General features: G+C 42.5%; 1 protein-coding gene across 1 annotated transcript in view; it reads left to right on the forward strand.

Moving 5' to 3' along the window:
• The window catches only part of LOC124545929, a 67,245-nt gene that overhangs the window by 40,870 nt on the left and 6,983 nt on the right, over positions 1-19,392 (forward strand). The window lies entirely within an intron of this gene.

Below are 19,392 nucleotides of genomic sequence, written 5' to 3' on the forward strand. Positions count from 1 at the left end.
GTGTGTTACGAAATTTGGAGCAAATTTATACCATTAAATTTTGAGCTTGACTTGAGGAAATTAAAATTTGAAACAGGGTTGTGGGGGGAGGCAAAAAATTTCACTGGCAAAAATCATTTTTGGAAGGCCCAATACACCTCGAAGGTGGAGGTGACATGCAACTTCAAACACCGACAAAACCGTGCTCTTATCACGATATAAAGATTTTCTGCTCCAAGACAGACTGTCGACAGAGTGTTTTACAAAGGTGTCTCACAAACACATAGGAAAACGGTGAATCGAGTGAGACCACACATTGCAGACAATTGCATTCTGGCCCGCATCTCGTGGTCGTGCGGTAGCGTTCTCGCTTCCCACTCCCGGGTTCCCGTGTTCGATTCCCGGCGGGGTCAGGAATTTTCTCTGCCTCGTGATGGCTGGGTGTTGTGTGATGTCCTTAGGTTAGTTAGGTTTAAGTAGTTCTAGGGGACTGATGACCATAGATGTTAAGTCCCATAGTGCTCAGAGCCATTTTTTTTTTGAATTGCATTCTGCATAAGGACAACGCCCCATGCCACAACGCTACTTCCATCACTGAATTTTCGCCCTCAAAAGGATTTCGTGTTGTTTCACTGTCCGCCCGTACACCTAATTTGAATCTTGTTCCCTTTCCTTAAATTGAAAAATGTCTTAAAAGAGCGTCATTTGTGGACTCTGGAGAACATTCAAAAGAATGTGAGCGAGATGTTAAAGGCCCTATTTATTGCAGCGCTGCTGCCAAGACTTGGAACAAAGACTCCGCCTGTGAATAGCTGGCGAAATGGTTCAAATGGCTCTGAACACTGTGGGACTTAACTACTGAGGTCATGAGTCCCCTAGAACTTAGAACTACTTACACCTAACTAACCTAAGGACATCACGCACTTCCATGCCCGAGGCAGGATTCGAACCTGCGACCGTAGTGGTCACGCGGTTCCAAACTGACGCGCTTAGAACCGCGCGGCCACACCGGCCGGCCTAGCTGGCGAAGGGAAGTACTTTGAAGGACAACATAGTTGCTTGGATAAAAAAAAAAAAAAAACGAAAACGTTGGTAGATAGAAAAATCAACCTCATTACTTTTCTCACAACCCTCGTGCTCACGCAACCTAGCGGTCTGGTTTAAAGTGAGAAAAATAGAATCGATATCAAGGGATAATTTTATACCAGATCAATTAATGAGAGAAGGAACTGGCTCCACAAGGAACGCGAAACATGACAGATCGCTGTTGCAGAAGCAACGAAAGAAGCATGCCAAATTTAAAAGAAGGCGTAACCACCAAGATTGGCGAGGTTCTCCAGAAGCTCGAAATTTAGCGCGAACTTCAATGCGACAACGATTTCAACAGTTTCCACGACGGAACTCTCTCGGGAAATTCGGCGGTAATTTCATTATGGCCATATGTCGTATGTGAAGTATGCCACAAGCAAAGACACAATCAATTCCTTCGCTGTGCTCTAGTGATTTTAATGTTGCCGACGATAGTGCCTCTAAAGCGTTGTTACTAAATACAGTTTTTCGAAATGCCCTCACTAGAGAAGACGACGTAGATATTCCAGAATTTCTAAGTTACTCCCAACATGAGTAACTCACAAATAGGTATCCTCGGTGTAGCAAAGCAGCTTCCGGGTTCTTGATTTCCTGTCAGAAGGGCCTCAATTCAAGGACGGAAAGTCATAGCGTAAAACAAAACTGATACCTGGTGTTCCCCGAGGAATTGTTACAGTTCCTCTGCTGTTTCTAATCTATATAAAAGATTTAGGAGACAATCTCAGTAGCCATCTAATACCGTTTGCAAATGATGCTGTCAAATACAATCTAGTAAAGTCATCAGATGATCAAAACCAATTGCAAAAGGATTTAGACAAGATGTCTGTATGATGCGAAAAGTGGCAGTTGATCTTACATCACCAAAAGGGTGAGGCCGTTGACATGAATACTGAAAGGAACCCGTTAAATTTCGATTACAACGGTAAACAAAATAAATTTAAAGGCTGTCAATTTAACTAAATGGTTAGGAATTACAATTATGAACAACCTAAACCGGATTGGTCATATACAAAAATGTTGTGGGGAAAGTAAATCAAAGACTGTGTTAAATTAGGAGAACACTTACAAGATACAATAGGTCTACGAAGAGAACAGCCTAAACTACGATTGTTCGTTCTCTCCTAGAATAGTGCTGACCATGTGGGATCCCTATCAGGCAGGATTGACAGAGGACATCAAAAAAGTTCAAACACGAGCAGCTAGTTTTGTACCATCGCGAAACTGGGGATAAGAGTGCCACGGATATTATACTCGAGTTGGGATGGCAGTCATTAAAACAAAGGCGTTTATCGTTGCCGTGAGAGCTTCTCACGAAATCTCAGTTCCAAACGTTTTCCTCCAAATACGACAATATTTTGTTGACGTCCACCTTCATAGGGATAAACGATCACTGTAATAAGAGAATTAATAACTTGAATACAACGTATCGATCTTCCACAATAATATTTATTAGTTCGGAATGAACCGGCATTCGGCTTCTCAACCCATCATCACAATGAACTAATAAATATTATTGTGGAACACTGTTACCTTGTACTCAAATTATTAGTGTCTATGTTTCTCCACGAACCGTCGGAATATTCCATAAGACTTCTTAGAGAATCAGAGCTCGCTCGGAAAAATTTAAGTGTTCGTTTTTCTCGCGCGTTGTTCGACAGTAGAGCGGTAGATAAATAGAATGAAAGTGGTTCCACGAAACTTCTGCGAGGCACATAAACTGCAAATCAGTCGTGTAGATGTGGATGTAGATGTCTTCTGCGTAGCGTTGTTGAGCGACGAGGTTCACGTGACGTAGTAGTGGGAAGTATCTGGTGTTAAACCCGCCACGTAAAGGCACTAATCCTAAATTATATTATGAGGGAGGAAATCACAGGCGGCCGGCCGCTGTGGCCGAGAGGTTCTAGGCGCTACAGTCTGGAACCGCGCGACCGCTACGGTCGCTGGTTCGAATCCGGCCTCAGGCACGGATGTGTGTGATGTTCTTAGGCTAGTTAGGCTTAAGTAGTTCTAAGTTCTAGGGGACTGATGACATCAGTTGTTAAGTTCCATAGTGCTCGGAGCCATTAGAACCATTAGAGGAAATCACAGTTTATTACTATCCACCTCTCCCCAACCACACCCCATTTTCGCCCACCCACAGATGAGAACATTTTGTCACCCCCACTTTCAAATTGCCACAGGTGCCTAAGATGTGTCACTGGAAAATGGTTTGGAACCATCCCGGATCATGTGATATAATAACGAGCTCGAAGATAATATCAGTAGGAAACGTAGACTTTTAGGACATAGGTACCTGTAAAGAAGCACAGTCTGAAAAAGTGCTGCACAAATATTGTCGGATCTTGATAATGTTACAAAGTGGTGCAAAGATTGACAATTGGTTTTAAATGCTCAAAAACGCAAAATTGTGCAGCTTACCAAACGGAGAAAACGTCTTGTTCTTCAACTACGACATAAATGAGTATCAACTGGGGTAACTAATACAAATACCAGGGTGTAGCATTTTGTAGGGACATGAAATATGGTATTGGGATTTCATAGGCTACGGTGAAGGTACAATAGATGGCACATTAGTAGAAGGAGATTAGTTGCATAACACTCGCGTGATCCATCCTGTAACATTAGTGTGTTGGGCCCGTACTAAGTGGGAGTAACAGAGGAATTCAAGTAATACAAGGAAGATCGGCAAGAATGGGCGAAGGTTTGCTTAACCCATTACAGTTTGTCGCGGAGATGCTGAAGGAACCCAACTGGGAGACGGCTGAAGGTAGACCCAAACTATCCAGAGAAAGTTTTGAGAATTAATCTTAAATGGTGAGTCTAGGAATATATTACAACCCCGTATGTGTCGCTCACTTAGAGCTAACAGGGACTAGATTACACTAATTACTGTTTACAAAGAGAAGTTTAAACAACTTTTCCCGCACTTCATGTGTGAATGGAACAGGAAGAACCCTTAATAACCGGTAAAATTGGAGTACCCCATGCCATGCACTTCACTGTGTTTAGAAATGTATGGTTATGGTTACAGATTTTGGGAATAATGATAACAACCTATGTAAATAAAAAGGTAAATGTTCGTTTGTTCAATATCGTTTATCCCCGAAAGATCTTCACCGACAGGTTTCAAACTCGACATTGCTTGACACAAAGTTGCATTCGAATACGAGAATGTTTTTATATACATACTGCAGAGCCATAGCGCCATACATGTTTTAATCTCCGAAACTTGTTCACCGATTACTCTGAAATTTTGACAAAACGTTATATTCGAATATGTGCGTGTTTTTGTATACCTACTGGAGAGTCACGTACAATGTATATTTAATAATTATAGGGGAAATCTGTATAAAAATATAAATGTTCATTGACTCAAAAGCTTAAATCTCCAAAACGTTTTTGCCGATTGCTTCGAAATTTTGGCACAATTTTGCATTCGAAAACGCGTGTTTTTATACATCTATTTTTACTTTTCGACCGACATAGATATTCATGTAACACTACACGGTTATATAAATCGGCGCCATGAATTACTTGATGCAGTAGCACGTGGTATGGAGGAGACTTATGAAGATGCAGTACTGTGACAATACTACCTACGGATATACCGTAATCGTAGTGCAACTGTCGGGTGCTTAGCCGTGGGTTGTGGATCACTGCCGCTAGTGCAACCATTTCATTAGCTTCTCCTATAACACGTTTGCTTCGTTTTCTTTTGTCGGCCTCTACGCTGCCATCAGACATAAAGGCGTTTACAAGCTTGTAAAAGATCTACTGAAGGTGAGCTTTCTCTCGAAAACGCTCGGAGTACAAAGCAACAACAGACTCAACATTTATCCTACATTCTACGTAAATAAGGATCATTCCAATTTTTTCTTCTGTGATTCTAACATTCATCGTCCACTTTCATGACTCTTCTTCAGATGATGGGTAAACACACCATGCAGCCTATTATGCACAGTTTGAGTCGTAACACGATTTGCTGTGGCTGCACAAAGGCATTATAAAATGTGGCGTTACTGTCAGCGTTCCTCCAAGCCATAATCCGTAGGTAGTGGTCATCCACTGCAGTAGTAGCTCTTGGGTGGCCTGAGCGAGGCATCTCACCGACAGCCGGCCGCGGTGGCCGAGCGGTTCTAGGCGCTTCAGTCCGGAACCGCCTGATTGCTACCGTCGCAGGTTCGAATTCTGCCTCGGGCTTGGATGTGTGTGATGTCCTTAGGTTAGTTAGGTATAAGTAGTTCTAAGTCTAGGAGACTGATGACCTCAGCTGTTAAGTCCCATAGTGCTCAGAGCCATTTGAACCATGTCACCGACAGTTCCTGTCTTTTTGTATCTCTTCAATGTCCGAACAACGTCGCTTTGGTTCACTCCGAGACGTCTGGACTCTTCCCTTGTAGAGAGTCCTTCCTTGCACAAAGTAACAATGCGGACGCGATCGAACCGCTGTAATGACCGTCTAGGCATGGTTGAACTACAGACAACATAAGCCGTGTACCTCCTTCCTTGTGGAATGACTGGAAATGATGACCCCCTCTGTCTAATAGGCGCTGCTCATGCATGGCTGATTACATCTTTGGATGGGTTTAGTGAGGTCTCTGAACAGTCAAAGGGACTGTGTCTATGATACAATATCCACAGGCCACATCTGTCTTCAGGAGTTCTGGGAACTGGGGTGCTGCAAAACTTTCGTATCTTCGGAAATGGCAGCCCATTCCTCACAGAGTGCTCCACTGAGGAGAGATATCGATGTCGGTCGGTAAGGCCTGGCACGAGTCGGCGTTCCAAAACATCCCAAAGGTATTCTATAGGATTCAGATCAGGACTCTGTGCAGGTCAGTCCATTACAGGGATGTTATTTTCAAGTAACCACTCCCTTCACAGGCCTTGCATTATGAACAGGTGCTCAATCGTTTTGAAAGATGCAATCGCGGTCCCCGAATTGCTCTTCAACAATGGGAAGCAAGAAGGTGCTTAAAACATCAATGTAGGCCTATGCTGTGACAGTGCCACACAAAACAACAAGGGGCTCATGCCCACTCCATGAAAAACACGACCACACCATAACACCACCGCCTCCGAATTTTATTGTTGGTACTAAACACGCTGGCAGAAGACGTTCACCAGGCATTCGCCATACCCACACCTTGCCATCTGGTCGCCACATTGTGACCCGTGATTCGTCACTCCACACATCGTTTTTCCACTGTTCAATCGTCCAATGTTTGCGCTACTTGCACCAAGCGAGGCGTCGTTTGGCATTTACCGGCGTGATGTGTGACTTATGAGCAGCCGCTAAACCATGAAATCCAAGTTTTCTCACCTCCGCCTAACTATCATAGTACTTGCAGTGGATCCTGATGCAGATTGGAATTCTTGTGTGATTGTCTGGATAGATGTCTGCCGATTACACATTACGACCATCTTCAACTGTTGGCGGTCTCTGTCAGTCAACAGACGAGGTCGACTTGTACGATTTTGTCCCTTCACGTTTCCACGTCACTATCACTTTGGAAACAGTGGACCTAGGGATGTATAGGAGTGTGTACAGACGTACGACTCAAGTGCCACCTAATCACATGACTACGTTCAAAGTCCATGAGTGGTGTGGAGCGCCACATTCTGTTCTCTCACGATGTCTAATGACTATTGAGATCGCTGATGTGGAGTGCCTGGCAGTAGGTGGCAGCACAATGCATCTAACATGGAAAACTTACGTTTTTGGCGGTGTACGGTCACTTTTGATCACATAGTGTACTACGGTTCCTGAAATTCTTTTTACTATGTGACAAGGTATAATGAGCACATGGCCAAAGATTCGTTATAGTGTATTGCATTAGCGTCGGAGACGGCAATATAGTTTGCTGAAACCGGTAATCGAAATAAATGCTATAGTATAGCAATACATCGAATATGGATTTAAGAGTCAGGAAGCCTTTTCTGAAAGTATTTGTAGCCATCTATGGAAGTGAAGCGTGGACGACAAACAGTTTACACAAGAAGAAAGTGGAAGATTTTGAAATGTTGTGCTACAGAGGAATGCTGCAGATTATATGGGTAGATCACGTAATTAATGAGGAGTTACTGAATAGAATTGGGGAGAAGAGAAATTTGTGACCTAATTTGACTAGAAGAAGGGATCGGTTTATGGGACACGTTCTGAGGCATCAAGGGATAACCAGTTTAGTACTGGAGGGAAGTACGTAGGGTAAAAATCGTAGAGGGAGACAAAGAGATAAATACACTAAGCAGATTCAGAAGGATTTAAGTTGTAGTAGTTACTCGGAGATAGGCTTGTAAACGATAGAGTAGCATGTAGAGCTGCATCAAACCATTATTTAGACTGACGATGACAACAATAACACTACAGTAATCGTGGCTGCTTAAAGTTCACTGCAAGGATTATTTCGCGACTTTAGAAAATAAAAAAGAAATTGTAAGCAAAAGTGAAGGTACAATTTAACAACAGCTTGCAACATGACATCATGAATATGAGGGGTATTCAATAGCTAATGCATCACATTTTTCTCGGTTAGTTTCAGTTGAGAAAAAGTGTGGAATATGTTGAGTGACGTCGTGGAATGTTCCCACCTCAGCCCCTACAGTTTCAAGAAGCTCCGATAGGTGGCGGCATTAGACACAGCCTTCAAAATGCCGCCTGAAACAGAGGTCCGTTCCAGGCAGTGAACTGGCAATCGAACTTCTTTTAGCGCAAAACCATAGCACTGCAGATACTCATAAGCGCTTGCAGAATCTCTATGGAGACCTGGCAGTGAACAGAAGCACGGTGAGTCGTTGGGCGAAGCGACGTCATCGTAACAAGGTCGTGCAAATCTATCCGCTCTCCCCTGGCCGGCCGGCCACCCGCAGCTCAGACTCCTCCGATGATGGAACGCGCGGACACGTTCATTCGAGTGATCGACGGATCACAGTCAAACACCTCGCTACACAGCTGGACAACTGTGTTGCTAACGCAATCGTCTACCAATTGGGGTACTGAAAGGTGTGTGCCTGGATCTCGCACCTACAGACTTCCATCTGTTTGGCCCAATGAAGGATGCACTCCACTGGAAGCAGTACGTGTGTGATGCGAAGGTTACATTGGCTCCGACGTTGACCAATAGAGTGGCACCAAGCAGACACACAGGCTCTCCCAGTAAGGTGGCGGAACTCCGTCGCATTGAACGGAGATTAATCTGAAAAATAAGATTTTGTAGCCAAAAGAGTGAGGAATAACACGCTGTATTAGAGTTCTAAGTAAAACCAACATGCTTTCGGAAAACAAGTGTGTTGCATCACTCATCGAACACCTCTTACACTGATTTCTATGAGTAACCAGGAGGATTAATGCAACTAATTATGTAATATAAATAACTGTGGATAGTGAAGAAAGGAAAGAAGGTCCACGTAGTTTATTCTGCAGTAACTAATTATCAGGTTATCGTCTTGTCCTGCAGAAGCCAGTGTCTGCTGCAATGGAGAAGTGCGTTTCGAACTGGGGCGAAGCCACTCGATACTCAGCGATGTGGGAGGTGCAGATGGAAAGCTCGTGTTCGCTCTGCTAAGGTGATTATGTGAATGGAAGCGGCAAGTGCCGTTAGACGAGATCGGGGGGGTTCTGTCGGCGGGAGGTCGTTCAGCTGCTAGACTGCCAAAGTGTCTAGCGCGCAGTCGCTCCTGCCTGGGTCTGCGTTCTGCAGCAGTGGTATCTTCTGAATAAATATTTATTTGTAAACAGCGGGTTTTGAAGTTGATAACTGCAAATCGGAAGTTAGCCATTTCAGAAATGAAAGTTAACTATGAAGGTAAATTCATGGAGGCGTGTTCCGTCTATGCAATTAAATGAAGAGAAGTTTGTTCTTTGCTATATAGGTTTCGCTTTTTTATTATGAAACATCTTCAGTGGCCTCTAATACTTGTTTGTTTTTATATATATAATAAATGCACTATGCAGCGATTACATATATGTTACTATGTTACGTTTTCTCATATTCTTATATTGTTTTTCAGATTTGAAACAACTTTTGTATCACATGTTTTGTGATGTTAAATTATCGTAAATGGTAACACCATTTACAATGTTGGTAGTCCATGTATGTTGTCCTGGAAATGCGTTCAATCGGTCCCCATGCTCCAGCAGGGCGATTTTGGCTTTTCTTTTTTTCCGCTCTTATCCATTACACCACAGTACTTGCACTTTTCATAGTGTTATCAAGATGAGTGTATTTACAGAATGTAGTGCTGTCTACTGTCGCTGTGTGTTTACCTTGCGTTTTTTGTTTGTGTGGTGTGTGTGAACACATCTTCAGGACGACATACATGGACTAGCAACATTGGAAGTAACACCAAACAATAATTTAACATCAGAAACTTGTGCTACAAAAGTTGCTCCTAATCTGAAAAACAAATGAAAAACATGACAAAACGCATCATAGTAACGTATTCCTAACCACTTCATAATGCATTCATATATTCATATATATATATATAGGCCACTGACGATGATTCATAAATAAAAGAAGCGAAACGCTTTTAGCAAAAAGCTGACATTCATTTAGTTGGATGGACGGAACATAACTCCTTAATCTTTGCAGTCACTAACGAACGACAGAAAATTGAAAAAATGACAGTGTCAAGACAAAGTCGATTTCTGATATACTGGAAGGAAGCTACTCTCCATTTGTGACGAAATTGTAAGAAACCGTTAAGCAGTCACGATTTATAAAGTAGGAAAGTTAAAATAGGTAGTTGTTGATTGTCAAATAACTGCATAGCTCAGAGGAACAACAGTCCATATGGAGCTAGCTTCGGGAAAAACTAAGTTTAAGAATAATCAGTTTTTAGCAGACACGTAAGTTTATTTCCAAATGTACAACGGCTTAGGAAGTTATTATTGGTTCAAATGGCTCTAAGCACTATGGGACTCAACTGCTGAGGTCATTAGTCTCCTAGAACTTAGAACTAGTTAAACCTAACTAACCTAAGGACATCACACACATCCATGCCCGAGGCAGGATTCGAACCTGCGACCGTAGCGGTCTCGCGGTTCCAGACTGCAGCGCCAGAACCGCGCGGCCACTTCGGCCGGCAAAGTTATTATTGAAACATTAATTAGTCCCTTCCACATTTTGCGTACATAACCGAACAAAGGTCACCTCATCTTAAGATGTATCGACTGAAAATGACCGTACTGCTCTAGTCGGATTCCGTATTTCTGGATTCCTGGAAGGCTTTTGACACTGTACCACACAAGCGGTTAGTAGTGAAATTGCCTGCTTATGGAATATCGTCTCAATTATGTGACTGGATTCGTGATTTCCAGTCATAGACGTCACAGTTCGTAGTAATTGACGAAAAGTCATCAAGTAAAACAGAAGTGATTTCTGGTGTTCACCAAGGTAGTGTTATAGGCCATTTGCTGTTTATTTTTATAGAAACGATTCGGGAGACAATCTGAGCAGACGTCTTAAGTTACTTGCAGATGGCGCTGTCATTTATCGACTGGCAAAGTTACTGTAAAACGATTTACAAAAGATATCAGTATGGTGCGAAAATTGGAAATTGGCCTTAACTAACAAAAAGTGTGAGGTCATTCACATGAGTGCTAAAAGTTAGACGATAAATCAGTCAAATCTAAGGGCGGTAAATTCAACTCAATACCTAGGATTTACAACTACGAACAACTTAAATTGGAAGGAACGCATAGAAAATCTTATGGGGAAGGCAAACCAAAGTCCACATTTTATTGCCAGGACACTTAGAAAATGTAACAAACTTACTAAAGACATTGCCTATACTACGCTTTTCCGTTCTCTTTTAGAATACTGCTGCGTGGTGTGGAATCTTTACGAGATAGTATTGGCGGAGTACATCGAGAATGTTCGAAGAAGGGCAGCACGTTTTGTATTATCGCGAAATATGGGTGAGTGAGTGTCACTGAGGTGAGACAGAGTTTGGTATGGACATCATTAAAACAAAGGCGTTTTTCGTTGAGGAGTAATCTTCTCATGAAATTCCAGTCACCAACTTTGTCCTCCGAATGCGAAAACATTTTGTTGACGCCGACCTACAGAGGGAAAACGATCACCATGATAAACTAAGGGAAATCAGAGTTCGTGCTTAGAGATGTAGGTGTTCGTTCTTTCCGTGCGCTGTACGAGATTGGGATGATAGAAAATTGTGAAGGTGGTTCGGTGAGCCCTCTGCCAGGCACTTTGATCTGCAGAGTGTCCATCTAGAAGCAGATGTACTTTCATTAAGTAGAGAACATGAATGAAGTAAACAAATTGTATTAAGACAAATAAAATGAATGTGAATTATAATTGATGTTTGTATCTCAAACGTGAGTTTCTAGGTCGTTGTTACGGTCAATGTCCTCACTTTTACAGATGTTTAAAGTTTCTGCTTGAGAATTCTGTAGAAAATTTAATAGATAGGAAGTACAAATTTCGTAAGTGAAAAATTTCGACTTTTGACTTCATAAGTGAGATGTCTTTTCAGCATGTGACATATTTTGAGGCAGTTTTATCCAGTTCGAGGATCCATCTGTGATGGACATGTTTCAGCCACCTAAACTGTTCCACAACAGCCAATATAGACTGTAGTGTAAAATAGTATATGCAAAGTTTTTCTTTCTTTCCTTTTATATATTCCTTGTGGAGAAGTATAAAAAAAAAAAGTTACTTCGTAATACAATTTTCAGTGTAATCGTATATACCCTCTGCTTGTATCTGGAAGCTTCAGCCCAGTAGGAAATATTTTTCCAGTGTAATAAAAAACTGTGGGCCAGGAAGTGAGAGTTGACGAGCGAGTCCAGTGGTGGGACTTGAAAGTGTTGAGGCAGACATGCGTGGTGTATCAAACTATTAGGGAAAGGCAGTTGTGTTATATAAGAAGAAGCTGTTTCGTACTACTAACGACTGGATGGTTGAATTTAGCAGGAGAAAACAGGCATTCACTATTGAAATATTTCCACTGTCTTATTTATAGAAAAATGTTCCACAATAAATATTAATATTTTTATTGCATTTTTGAGATCCACATGTAATAACTAAGTTCATAAAATAATGTCACTAATATTATCTACCTCTAGTCGGAGCCAATTTCGGAGCCCCCTCTCAAAGCTCTGCACGGCTTTCCCCAACATTTCGTTCGATACAGCTTCAATTTATTGACAAATGGGAATTTTCAGGCCATCGCTTGTGTGGGGCTTGTTGACGTACACTCAAGATTTCAGGTAGTCCTACAAAAAGAAGTCGCAAATTGACAGATCGATGGAGGTGTGCATGCCAAACAACATCTCTAAATTGTGAAATGAAATGTGCAAGTAAACATTTATAGAGTCACTTCCGAGGATGCTCTCACCGTGTACGCTGTGGCACCATTCCGTTGGAACCACGTTTCTCTGACGTTCACCTGATACGTCTGCAGTTTTGGATGCAGTAAGTTGTTTGATATTTAGATGTGGCACGCTTACGTTACAGTAATTGCGATTACCTGCACTTAAAAATAAAAAATAAAGGCCAACCGTCTGTGACTTAGAGACATCGCACGACACTGTTACTTTTGAAGTGTGGAGAGGTTTTTGGTGTAGTTCATGTCGGTTTTCCCACAACCATTACCGACAGTTCTGTACATTAATATAGCTGTCCAGGTGGAAATGGGCTCCGGCACTGCATCTTGCTTGAGAATGGTGTCCATTTTATCACGAATTTCTTTGTGCTACGCAAAATACCATTCACTCAGTTGCTAGACGATCGTTATTTTGTATAGATGAAATCCGAGATCATCATGTAAGATGCAATGTTGTGAAGGACGTTACATATCAAGTACTAGAATCTGTCGGTCCGTGAATCGTATCGGACTAGCAAGAACTGTCGTTCTCACTGTCTTCGTTTTCCAGAGTTCTGACTGAACTGGCCGAGAACAAATGGTTTCTTCTTCATCACAAAAAAATGGCTCTGAGCACTATGGGACTCAACTGCTGAGGTCATTAGTCCCCTATAACTTAGAACTAGTTAAACCTAACTAACCTAAGGACATCACAAACATCCATGCCCGAGGCAGGATTCGAACCTGCGACCGTAGCGGTCTTGCGGTTCCAGACTGCAGTGCCTTTAACCGCACGGCCACTTCGGCCGTCCTTCTTCATCACAGATCGAGTACTTCTATAGGATGCAACCCGTCAGATTTAGGTGTTTTGATCTGGGACTACACCTCTACAATCGATACTAAAGTTTCAACGGAAAACACGCTGAATCGTGATCACTGAATAACTGTTTGTCAAAAAATGTTCGATAGCAAACACACGATTCTGTACGCTCCAGCTCTCCATAGCGACTGAAACTGCGTGTGAGAGCTGGTCCAGAGGTTACCAGAGGTCATTACCGCATCTCCCCCCTGAGTAATAGTTTCAGTGTTTAAATCTGTACTAGACACGATTAATAGGAGATATTTAGGTTTCTTTGATCTATGAGAGAATGTTTCAGTGACGCTGTGAAAAGTGAATAGGCAGACGCCTGAAGATAACGATCAAACTATCCGAAGAAAGCCTACTTGCAAAGTATCATGAACAAGTTTTCAATGATGAATCTACGAATATACTACTACTGCCTGCTTATCGCATTCTGAGGGATCGCCTGGACAAGATTACACCAAGAATTGTGCAGACAGCCGGCCGGGGTGGCCAAGTGGTTCTAGGCGCTACAGTCTGGAACCGCGCGACCGCTACGGTCGCAGGTTCGAATCCTGCCTCGAGCATGAATGTGTGTGATGTCCTTACGTTAGTTAGGTTTAAGTAGTTCAAAGTTCTGGGGCACTGATGACCTCAGCTCCTTAGTCCCAAAGTGCTCAGAGAAATTTGAACCATAGTGCAGACAGAGATCACCAAACAAATATTCTTTCTGTGCTCTATACGTGAATGGAAGGGGAAGAAACCCTTTCAAAATATCTCCTTCCTTCTTTCTATTCTTGTCGTTGTTATTTTTCCTTTAAGAGTTAATCATGAATGTGTAAAATTTAACCCATCGCCGTACTGTTCCGTAGTCTGCATGCCTCTCTCATTAATATAATTTTCGAATTCGGCTCCTAAGATGTGCAAATGGGAAAGGACTTCACATGAGTTCAACATTCAAAAATCCTGCAGACTCCCTTTTGAACAGAACACTCGAGGACAACGTAATTTTGATTACAAGATAAAGGTGTAGCCGGAGAGCTCATCATAGCTATTTCTGATATTTTCAGGAGGAATATGTGGATGGGCTTCATGGGTGACAGGCTCAACGCATTCAAAATATTAATACTGACACCCATCTGATTTTAACAACATTATTATAACCTTTACACATCACATATAATTATTTTGCTTCACTCTATGGCATTGTACATCCAAGTAATAGCAGCTGAATATTCACTTGATCTTATAAGTTACAGAAGACTGAAATGAATACTAACGGGAAGTTTGGAGGTTTCAGGACTAATGAACATAACAATTACATGTGGTTACACGTGCTCGACGAGAGCATGCTGCTACACTTCATTAAAAGGAGATGCACAAAATGATGTAGGAGAAGTCAAAATGCATGACAACACAGTGGGTATCACATGTCCTGGGCAAGTAGGTCCACTGTAAATTGTTACATATGATGGTACTGAAGTCTGTTGTCATTTACGGTTAGTAACTGAAGAAAGGGTAGGTTAACATCTTAGCCAAATTTGCCATGGTATTAGCGATAGTTATGCACACTGGAAATCACAGTAGCGGTTTCCGCCCAGACAGACTTTTATTGTTCACTCATGCTCATAAATTAAGGATAATTGTAGAATGTGGTGCCACACAACATGGCACTACACAAAACTGGCGCCAATAGCATAGGCATATAGGGAACATACGCGACACAGATCTGTAAGTTCACGGTATGGGTGATAAGTTGAGAAAACAGTCTCCGAAACACATGTACTACAAAACGCCACTGTTTCCTGCACATGTACCACGACAACAATATGGGATATGATCACCATGCACACGTACACAGACCGCACAACGGGTTGGCATACTCTGGACCAGGTGTTCGAGCAGCTGCTGGGGTATGGCCTCCCATTCTTGCACCAGTGCCTGTCGGAGCTCCTGAAGTGTCGTAGGGGTTTGAAGACGTAAAGCGATACGTCGACGGAGAGCATCCCAGACCAGCTCGATGGGGTTTAGGAGAACAGACAGGCCACTCCATTCGCCTGATATATTCTGTTTCAAGGTACTTCTCCATGATGACAGCTCGGTGGGACCGTGCATTATCATCCACCAGGAAGAATGTAGGACCCACTGCATCCCTGAAGAGGCGTACATACTGGCGCAAAATGACGTCCCGATACACCTGATCTGTTACAGTTCCTCTGTCAAAGACATGCAGGGATGTACGTACACCAATCATAATCCCACCCTAAACCATCAAACCACGACCTCCATACAGGCCCCTTCAAAGGACATTAAGGGATTGGTATCTGGTTCTCCCCCCCTCCCCCCATGAACCATGGACCTTTTGGTGGGGAGGCTTGCGTGCCACAGCGATACAGATGGACATAACGTAGGTGCAACCACAACGGAGGGGTATCTGTTGAGAGGCCAGACAAACGTGTGGTTCCTGAAGAGGGGCAGCAGCCTTTTTAGTAGTTCCAGGGGCAACAGTCTGGATGATTGACTGATCTGGTCTTGTAACACTGACCAACACGGCCTTGCTGTGCTGGTAATGCGAAGCTGAAAGCAAGGGGAAACTACAGCCGTAATTTTTCCCGAGGGCATGCAGCTTTACTTTATGATTAAATGATGATGGCATCCTCCTGGGTAAAATAATCCGGAGGTAAAATTTTCCCCCATTCCGATCTCCGGGCGGGGACTACTCAAGAGGACGTCGTTATCAGGAGAAAGAAAACTGGCGTTCTACGGATCGGAGCGTGGAATGTCAGATCCCTTCATCGGGTAGGTAGGTTACAAAGTTTAAAAAGGGATATGGATAGGTAAGTGGGAATTAGTGAAGTTCGGTGGCAGGAGGAACAAGACTCTTGGTCAGCTGAATACAGGGTTATAAATACAAAATCAAATAGGGGTAATGCAGAAGTTGGTTTAATAATGAATAAAAAGAAAAGGAGTGCTGGTAAGCTACTACAAACAGCATAGTGAACGCATTATTGTGGCCAAGATAGACACGAGGCCCACGCCTACTACAGTAGTACGAGTCTATATGCCAACTAGCTCTGCAGATGACGAAGAAATTGAAGAAATGTATGATGAGATAAAATAAATTATTCAGTTAGTGAAAGGAAATTTAATAGTCTTGGTTGACTGGAATTCAATTGTACGAAAAGAAAGAGAAGGAAACGTATTAGGTGAATATGGATTGGGGGAAAAAGAGGGAGCCGCCTGGTAGAATTTTGCACATAGCATAACTTAATCATAGCTAACACTTGGTTGAAGAATCATAAAAGAAGGTTGTATACATGGAAGAAGTGTGGAGATACTGGCAAGTTTAAGATATATTATATAATGGTAAGACAGAGATTCAGGATCCAGGTTTTAAGTTGTAAGACATTTACAGGGGCAGATGTGGACTCTGACCACAATCTATTGGTTATGAACTGTAGGTTAAAACTGAAGAAACTGCAAAAAGGTGGTAAATTGACGAGATGGGACCTGGATAAACTGAAAGAACCAGAGGTTGTAGAGAGCTTCAAGGTGAGCATTAGGGAACGATTGACAGGAATGGGGGAAAGTAATACAATAGAAGAAGAATGGGTAGCTTTGAGGGATGGAGTAATGAAGGCAGCAGAGGATCAAGTAGGTAAAAAGACGAGGGCTGGTAGAAATCATTGGGTAACAAAAGAAAATATTGAATTTAATTGATGAAAGGAGAAAATATGAAAATGACATAAATTAAACAGGCAAAAAGGAATAAAAACGTCTCAAAAATGAGATCGATAGGAAGTGCTAAATGGCTAAGCAGGGATGGCTAGAGGACAAATGTAAGGATGTAGAGGCTTATCTCAGTACAGTTAAGATAGATACTGCCTACAGGAAAATTAAAGAGACCTTTGGAGAAAAGAGAACCACTTGCATAAATATCAAGAGCTTAGATGGAAACGCAGTTCCAAGCAAAGACGGGAAATCAGAAAAGTGGATGGAGTATATAGAGGGTCTATACACGGGCGATGTTCTTGAGGACAATGTTATAGAAATAGAAGTGAATGTAGATGAAAATGAAACCGGAGATATGATACTGCGTGAAGAGTTTGACAGAGAACTGAAAGACCTGAGTCGAAACAAGGCCCTGGGAGTAGACAACATCCCATTAGAATTACTGACAGCCTTGGGAGAGCCAGTCCTGAGAAAACTCTTCCATCTGGTGAGCAAGATGTATGAGACAGGCGAATTACCGTCAGACTTCAAGAAGAATATAATAATTCCAATATCAAAGAAAGCAGGTGTTGACAGATGTGAAAATTACCGAACTATCAGTTCAATAAGTCACAGCTGCAAAATACTAAAGCGAATTCTTTACAGACGAATGGAAGAACTGGTAGAAGCCGACACCGGGGTACATCAGTTTGGATTCCGTACAAATATTGGAACACGTGAGGCAATCCTGACCTTACGACTCACCTTAGAAGAAAGATTAAGGAAAGACAAACCTATTTTCCTAGCATTTGTAGACTTAGAGAAAGCTTTTGACAATGTTGACTGGAATACTCGTTTTCAAATTCTAAAGGTGGCAGGGGTAAGATACAGCGAGCGAAAGGCTATTTACAATTTGTACAGAATCCAGATGGCAGTTATAAGAGTCGAGGGGCAGTGGTTGGGAAGGAAGTTATACAGGGTTGTAGCCTCTCCCCGTTGCTATTCAATCTGTATATTGAGCAAGCAGTAAAGGAAACAAAAGAAAAGTTCGGAGTAGGTATTAAAATCCATGGAGAAGAAATATAACCTTTGTGGTTCGCCGATGACATTGTAACTCTGTCAGAGACAGCAAAGGACTTGAAAGAGCAGTTGAACGGAATGGACAGTGTCTTGAAAGGAGGATATAAGAATTAACATCAACAAAAGCAAAACAAGGATAATGCAATGTAGTCGAATTAAGTCTGGTGTTGATGAGGGAATCAGATTAGGAAATGAGACACTTAAAGTAGTAAAGGAGTTTTGCAATTTGGGGAGCGAAATAACTGATGATGGTCGAAGTAGAGAGGATATAAATGGCAAGGAAAGTGTTTCTGAAGAAGAGGAATTTGTTAACATCGGGTATAGATTAAAGAGTCAGGAAGTCGTTTCTGAAAGCATTTGTATGGAGTGTAGCCATTTATGGAAGTGAAACGTGGGCGATAAATAGTTTGGACAAGAAGAGAATAGAAGCTTTCGAAATGTGGTGCTAGAGAAGAATGCTGAAGAATAGATTGGTAGATCACATAACTAATGAGGAGGTATTGAATAGGATTGGGGAGGAGAGGAGTTTGTGGCACAACTTGACTAGAGGAAGGGATCGGTTGGTAGGACGTGTTCTGAGGCATCAAGGGATCATCAATTTAGCATTGGAGGGCAGCGTGGAGGGTAAAAATCGTAGAGGGAGACCAAGAGATGAATACAATAAGATTCAGAAGGATGTAGGTTGCAGTAGGTACTGGGAGATGAAGAAGCTTGCACAGGATAGAGTAGCATGGAGAGCTGCACCAAACCAATGTCAGGACTGAAGACCAGAAGAACAACTACATCTGGTTCTTGGTTCACGTCAGATAAAAACCCGGCGAGAATCACTGTTCAGACTATACCTGGACTCGTCCGTGAGCATAACCTGGGACCACTGTTCCAGGGACCATATACTGTGTTCCTGACACCAGGCTCTACGAGTTCTCCTGTGACCAGGGGTCAATGGAATGCACGTTGCTGGTCTCCGGGCGAATAAACCATGTCTGTTCCATCAGCTGTAGACTGTGTGTCTGGAGACATCTTTTCCAGTGGCAGTAAGGTTCCTAGCAAGGCTACCTGCAGTAATCCGTGGCCGTCTGCGAGCACTGATGGTGAGATATGGGTCTTCTTGTGGTGTTGTACACTGTGAACGTCCCGTACTGTAGCGCCTGGACACGTTTCGTGTCTGCTGCAATCGTTGCCATAATAGTGAGAACACACTTTTTGGCGCACGGAGGGCCCGTGTTGCGACCTGCTGTGTTTGACCAGCCTCCAGTCGCCCTAGTATTCTCCCCCTCATAGCGTCATCAATATGCGTTCTTTGAACCATTTTCAACACACCGTCACCATTAGCACGTCTGAAAACATCTGCACACTTAGTC

The sequence above is a fragment of the Schistocerca americana genome, chromosome 8 (genome assembly GCF_021461395.2).
Source record: "Schistocerca americana isolate TAMUIC-IGC-003095 chromosome 8, iqSchAmer2.1, whole genome shotgun sequence".
Classification (NCBI taxonomy): domain Eukaryota; kingdom Metazoa; phylum Arthropoda; class Insecta; order Orthoptera; family Acrididae; genus Schistocerca; species Schistocerca americana.